The sequence below is a fragment of the Panicum hallii genome, chromosome 9 (genome assembly GCF_002211085.1).
Source record: "Panicum hallii strain FIL2 chromosome 9, PHallii_v3.1, whole genome shotgun sequence".
Classification (NCBI taxonomy): Eukaryota; Viridiplantae; Streptophyta; class Magnoliopsida; order Poales; family Poaceae; genus Panicum; species Panicum hallii.
In genome coordinates, this window is record NC_038050.1 from 58919855 (window position 1) to 58926888 (window position 7034).

The 7034-nt window shown below is 42.9% G+C and overlaps 1 pseudogene; it reads left to right on the top strand.

Moving 5' to 3' along the window:
• Nucleotides 1–2869: 2869 nt before the first annotated feature.
• On the top strand, nucleotides 2870–3971 carry LOC112873242 (annotated as a pseudogene).
• Nucleotides 3972–7034: the final 3063 nt, after the last annotated feature.

Below are 7034 nucleotides of genomic sequence, written 5' to 3' on the forward strand. Positions count from 1 at the left end.
CCGTGAATTAGGATCTAGGAAAACAAGCTAAAGGTTAGCATGAGAGTAACCTTTTAACTCATTCGAGAAGGATGCAATACTCTCGATTACTGCATGGCAGGTTGGCATTGGCCTTAATTTATTCTGTTAGCTTTAATTAGCAAAGACGTTATCCTGCAGAACGTTCTTGAAAGAATACACCTATATGAGCCCGACTGTTGAACGGTCGCAGTCTGTGAGATTCGGGTGATCTCTATTAAGCTCATGAAGAGACCAGGGAGTACGACCAATATGCTCCAACCGCGAAGTAGCCTACTGGAGGTCAAGTATCAGTTTGATTGTAAGTGAAACTCATTTGCACAAAACTTGCAATTTAAGGCTTAGTCCATTGTTCAAGTTGTGAATAAGTGTAACATGTTGTTCTAGATGGAAGTTCAACTTAACAGTCTCTATTGAAACACTGGTATATCAAACAACAGTGGGTTGAGGTAAAGCTATAATGAGACTTTGAGATCTGGTGGGGGATTGTTGGAATATTTGGGCCTAGCCCATGTAAATCTAAATAATTCCTATAAAATCTCAAAGGCCCATTAGTGCATAGGTGCGTGGCACCAAGTTAGTCCCACGATTTCGTCCATATTTTCCATGGGGAAAGATTCACGGAATGAGGGGCGACAATTGATAAGATTTTTGTCTTGCAGCAACCCCTCGGAGACAAGTTTATTAAGATCATTGAGGGAACACTTACTGTGTGTCCACTCCCCGGTCGTCGGCTGCGTCTCCTTCTTCTTGCCTTCCTTCTCTGATTTCTTGGGCGCCATCTTCGGATCCGCTCGCCACGAGTTGCTCGGGGGCTGCCGGGAGAGGGGCGGGGAGATCTGGGGGGTAGGGATTTCTCCGGGAGGATGACGGCGGAGTGCGGCTCTATTTGGGGATTTTGGTGGCTTTTGGCAAATTGCAGATTGGAAGCATAGTCTTTTCTCACTATTACTGCGGGGTTAAATAACCAGTGGTTGGAGAAAAGTTTACTATTTCGAAGTTGAAGAGCCATTTTTAGAATATTCCGAAGATGAGGGGTCTTTTGGCGGACTATTTGGATTAAATATTCGATTAATCATTTTTTCAGGGTTAATTGTCCTGAAGGGAGGGGTTTTTCGAATTTCAGATCTAATTTCCATCATTTGTACCATCATGCTGGTATTTTACCGTGTGGACATTTTTTGCACTGCATGCCACAACTTTTGGATCCTTCACTCCAAATTTGGGGGATTTGGATTCAAGGCTCGGGGGCTGCGGGATACGTGGCATCGACTGCTTATTTTTTCCAATTTATTTGAAAAGTAAGAAAGGAAGATTCAAGACTAATGTGACCCTCAGCTTGATTCTCCGATTCAACCTAAGGCTCAGGGGCTACTCCATATGGAGTGCGATTTTTCAATCGCACACCATATCAAAAATATAATTCGGGACATGAGCACCTCATAGTTTCGATGCAGCCAAGGAAGTACTCGAAGAAGGACTTGAAGATGGAGTTTCAAAAGAAGCCGAAGACTATTTCGAAAGTACTCGATAAGCCTGCAGTACTCAGCTACGAAGAGCTCGGGGGCTTGTCAGACCCGGGGCTACGGGACTGTATACATAACGTAGTTTAAAAAGGTTTAATAGATTAAGTCCGTTTTATCTCTTATTTATCTCGTTTATCTCTTATTTATCCCGTTTAAGTAGGAGATAAAGCTAACCGATACAGAAGGAATCTACTCGAGATATGTTCTGGTACGATTCCTCGGCTGGTGTTGATTAGTATTCTTGTAACCCTGGCCTCCCGGGTATATAAGGGGGGACATGGACCCTCTCAAAACAAGATCTCTAGATCATTCTATATCAAAGGCAATACAAATCACTATACAGGACGTAGGGTATTACGCATCTTGCGGCCTGAACCTGTCTAAGTTTTGTGTTTGTTGCACCTTCGAGCTCCTGATCTCGGTGTCTCCTCACCTAAAACTTACCGCCTTGAGTATATCCCTCGGTGGGCAGCCGGTTAAACACCGACAGGAACCTAACTTAAATAGTTGGATGCTCTCCATGCTCTTTCAAGTGTGGGTGAGAGTAAAAAAGAAGAACACGCGCGCGCTCGCTCATCTCGCCAGGCCGGGCTCGGGCTTCGGGCGAAGGGCGCGGGCGCGCAACGTGCACGTGAATGGTCCGCCAAAATCCGGGTCCAACTCTTGCGGGAAATCGGCTTTCTTTTGCAGATTTGTATTCTGTTACGGCTATAAAGAGCCGATTGTTCCCCATGATCGGCTCTCCGGTCTCGGGCGAAAGAGTCGATTGTTCCCCATGGTCTTCTCTCCGGTCTCGGGCAAAGGGCGCGTGACGTGCGTGTGAAAGGTCCCGAAATCGGCTGTAGAAAGCCGATTGTTCCCGACGGCTTCGGGCGACTGCTCGAACGCTTTCACATCGCCGTCCTCTACGTTCTCGTCACCACGGCTCGTCTACCTCCTCATCAGTGGGGTACGACTCGGTGTCGTCAAGCGCGTGGAGGTGCTGATCGTCACCGTCGTCTTCTTTGCCTAGTTATTCCAATCAGACAAGAAACGTACGGTTTTCTGTCCCTAACTATACCTTTACTTTCATACCTAGTATGATCTGGTTAGGATTGATCTTGCTGCTGCAATATTTTATCTTAAATTACATTCTGAGCATGTTTAGATCTATTCGTTTTCTGTACGCAATTATCGTCATGGTCATGATTTATCTTCAGATTAATTTAAAACTGAAATTCTTATTTATTTCATCGGTAACCACGTCCATAGTGGAGCACGGCTGCGTTGTCGCCGCGTGTGACACGCTCGGGCCGGAGCTCCGGCGGGCACTAATCGAGCGTAGCATGCCGGAGCTCTTTGCGTTCCCTGTTGAGACCAAGCAGTGGAACCTCTCCACCGATGCAGCGTTGAGGGGCTACGTCAGGAAGCTTGCCGGCCTGGACTTCGAGAGGACCCCAGCAGTCAGGGACCCCAGCAGTGTCCGCGACTTCAGCAGCATCTTCTGGCTGCAAGGCAACCCGGAATTCTCGTACAACCACTTATGCTCTTTTCTTCATTTAATTTATAAATAAGACTTTATTGGTTTATAATTTACTGAGTTTGTTGGTGCAAAAATTCTCATGTCGATCTGTCACACTTCTTCTCCAGCGACACAGTCATCTCGTTCGTCAGTAACGTGCTCAAACTGGAGCATACGGTGGAGAGGATGACCCTGGATGGCCTCGGCGTCCGGGAAGAGAACATTGCCGGCCACCGCCAGACGCTCACTCACAGCCTTCGCCTGTCACACTACGGCGTGCCGGAGGAGTCGAAGATGGACGTGACCCTGCCAAGGCACACCAATCCTAGCTTCACGAAGGCGATCGTGTAGCATGAGGTGGAAGGCCTCGAGGTGCAGGCCAAGGATGGGAGCTGGATCACCATCCCTCCAGAGGCGGACACGATCACCATCATCGCCGGGGACCCGCTCACAGTATGAATCAATCGTCGATCCCCTTCTTTCTCAGCTCTCTGTTTTTCGGTGATACGTGTGCATTCGGAACCTGACACCACCGTCATCTCGATCAGGTGGTAACAAACGGGAGGGTACCCGCGTGCGTTCACCGTGTGAACGCGGCGAGCAATCGCGAACGCTTCTCGGTGCTGTTCACCACCGTGGCAAAGAACGGAGCTGTGTTGAGTCCCATGGATGAACTTGTCGACCGGGACCATCCTTTGATGTACAACCCCTTGAAGACAGATGAGTACGTGGTGTTCCGTTACTCGGAGGAAGGGTTCAAGGTAAGCAATCCAATTGGAGGAGTTCTGCGGAGTGCACAAGAGTGGATCGTCCATGGAGTGATCGTAGCCCTACTCACAATGTCATGTGGCTACGATCTGTCCCTAGAGTCGTTGCTTTTAATTTCCTACTTTCTGATCAACGAACCGCAAATATCACATATGTAATGAATAAAATGCTCCATGTTTATGTATTATTCTCATGGGGGAATAATGTTGAGACAACTATTTTGTACCATAAATCCCAGACAGTGCCGAGCCAGTTAACTGAATTATCTATTACAAGGTGTGTGGAAGTTGACCTGTTGTGAGCGCTACATGCCGTCTCAAATAGTTGAGCTAGTATAATAATATAGAATAGATAGCAAAAAGATTACATTTTTAATGGTTTGTCTAGTACATTGCTTAAAATATCTTGGGTCCCAAAACCTCCCTCTCATCAATAAAGTATGAAGCCCACTCTCTGAGTTAAATCTTGACAAAGAGATAGTACACTATCTCACCATATATTCTCTCTCTCTCTCCAACCTCATAAAAAAATCTTATGCGAAGACATAAGAGCTAGCTGTTGGAGAAAGACTTAGAATTCTACCTTATCTCTAGCAAGCGCTATACACTACCGGATTTAGGGGCTTTGTCGAGTGTCTGGGACACTCGGCAAAGCTCTGATTACACTCGGCAAAGGGCACTCGGCAGCGATTTCGTCGGCAAAGACGTCTTTGCCGAGTGCCTTTTGTCGGGCACTCGGCAAAGGCTTTGCCGAGTGCCAAGAAATACTCGGCATAAAGAAGCACTCGGCAAAATGTAAATCAAAAAAAGTCCAAAAAAATAAAATAGGAAAAAAAATTATTGGGGAAGCATGCACAGCTAGCTAGTGACCCATCTAATGGGTTGCACATTTTTTCACCAATTTTTCATAAGTTGTCGATGAAAGGTTTTGAACTCACGACCTCCTGCACACAAACAACTCCCTCTACCACTGCACCATTGGACCAAGTGTGTCAACATTACGTTTTTATTTTCCACATGTTATAATTAACCGAGTGTAAATTATTTGTTTGAGATAGTAAATAAATTCAAATGAATAAGTTGTTAACTACAAAGTGGTATAATTTTTCGAGATCTACAACTTTTATTTTGGTAGTTTCTTCATCCGAGATCGTTTACAAAATTTGAATTTCAAATTTGAAAACTTCAAACGTATTTTAACATGACACAATGATTTCAAATCAAAAAGTTATCAACTATAAACTTTCATAACTTTTTGAGATCTACAACTTTAATTTTGATGGTTTTTCCATTCGAGGTTATTTGCAAAATTCGAATTTTAAATTTTCTATATTCAGATGTAGTTTTTGTTGACAAGATGACTTCAAATTAAAATGTTGCCAACTGTAAAATCTTATAAATTGTAAAGATCTACAAAGTTTATTTTGGTTGTTTTGTCATTTTCTTCATCTGACATGATAATTCTAATATTGTTCACAAATCTTATATATCTCTCTTATAGTTTCATAAACTACGAGAGAGATATATATGTTTTGTGAACAAATTTACATTTATTTTGTCAAATGAATAAATGTCCAAAACAAGAGTTGTGCATCTTGATGAGTTATACAACTTTGTAGTTGAAAATATTTTTATTTGAATTAATTTACTACTTCAAAATATGATTTAAAAATTATCTTTGCCAAGTGTCTAGAAAAGGCACTCGGCAAAGAGTTTCTTTGCCGAGTGTCTAAAAAAGGCACTTGGCAAAGAGCGTTTTTGCCGAGTGTCTAAAAAAGGCACTCGGCAAAGACGCTCTTTGCCGAGTGCCCGAAAAACACACTCGGCAAAACACTTGACACTCGGCAAAGATCTTTTTTCCGGTAGCGATAGCCGCCTCAGGTATAGCGTCCGCCACCCAGGCCACCCCATTATTCTTGATCTGGTGTCCTCACTACCGAGAATAAGAAGCCCGGAATCCACTAATATTAAATTATTTTATTATAACATATAGACACATTATGGTGAAACGGAGTTGAATCAGTAGCAAAATGGTTCTATGATCTATTTCAGAAACCCTACATCACTTGTCTTGTGAAATGTTCATGGTTCCTTTAAAGAAGTACATGGATCTATTTGATGAGGCTACCACTATAAGCACCATGTTCAAATATGATTACAACCCAGGTCATCCACACGTGAAATAAGCCTGCATGCACATTCTATATCTTTTATACTTTCATCATTGATTCGTGCAAAAGGTTAATGGAAGGTGTTATGTTCAAAACAAAATATTATATACATACAAGTTGGTATTAAACCCACCACCTACAACCATGTATAGGCCAAATAACCACTTTGACTATAGTATAATAGGATGAGGATTTATATTCATCCTTCTTAAGGTCTGATGTCCTTTGCAGCTCATCATATATGTTGAGAATATCAAAACCACCCCGCGGTACATGGACGGTGTCATGCGCCTATCAACACACACAAGCAAGGAGGTTTCATGCTTTAATTAAATACCATATGTAACACCGCACGTCCAAAATTTTTTAGGGCATAGTGAGCATATGCATAGCACCTCACCTATCCCAATAACAAAGAAACCTGGCTTAAATGATCATGTATTAAGAGCAGAATTAGCTAAAGGATGGGACATAATTATTATGGGGAACCGTGTGGCCCAACGATTGTTTATACATTTTTCAGTAGTAATTCTAGGTATTATTGTGTGTAATGTAGGTTTAGCGATTGTCGAGCTGTCAATGATTGGTGAACCGGCAGATCCATTTGCAACTCCTCTGGAAATATTATCCGATAAGTATTGGGCGTTCCCTTAATGGTTTCTATGCCAACGGCCTTATTGACAGTATCCTTTCTAGAGAATGCATTCATCCTCGCTTTATGTAAAGGATTATCCGAAGATGCTATGTCGTAAATGACAATGATTATAAGATAGCTTGAACCTACTTAGGCTACCAAAATAGGATTAAATCCACTAAAATAGAACTCATTGGTCACAACACACAGAAACATAATACTAATAGGTTAAGATGCACTACTAGAATGCACTTGTTTCCCTAGGGTATAAATTCCTATGGAAAGGTCCTGAAACAGTAGGGACAATGTTTCCCTACGATTTTTGGTAGGGATATCTTCCTAGGAACCTTTTTGACGGGAAATGCAAAAGTGCCCCATGGTTATTAAAAAACCGTAGGGAAACAATCTTTCCCTAGG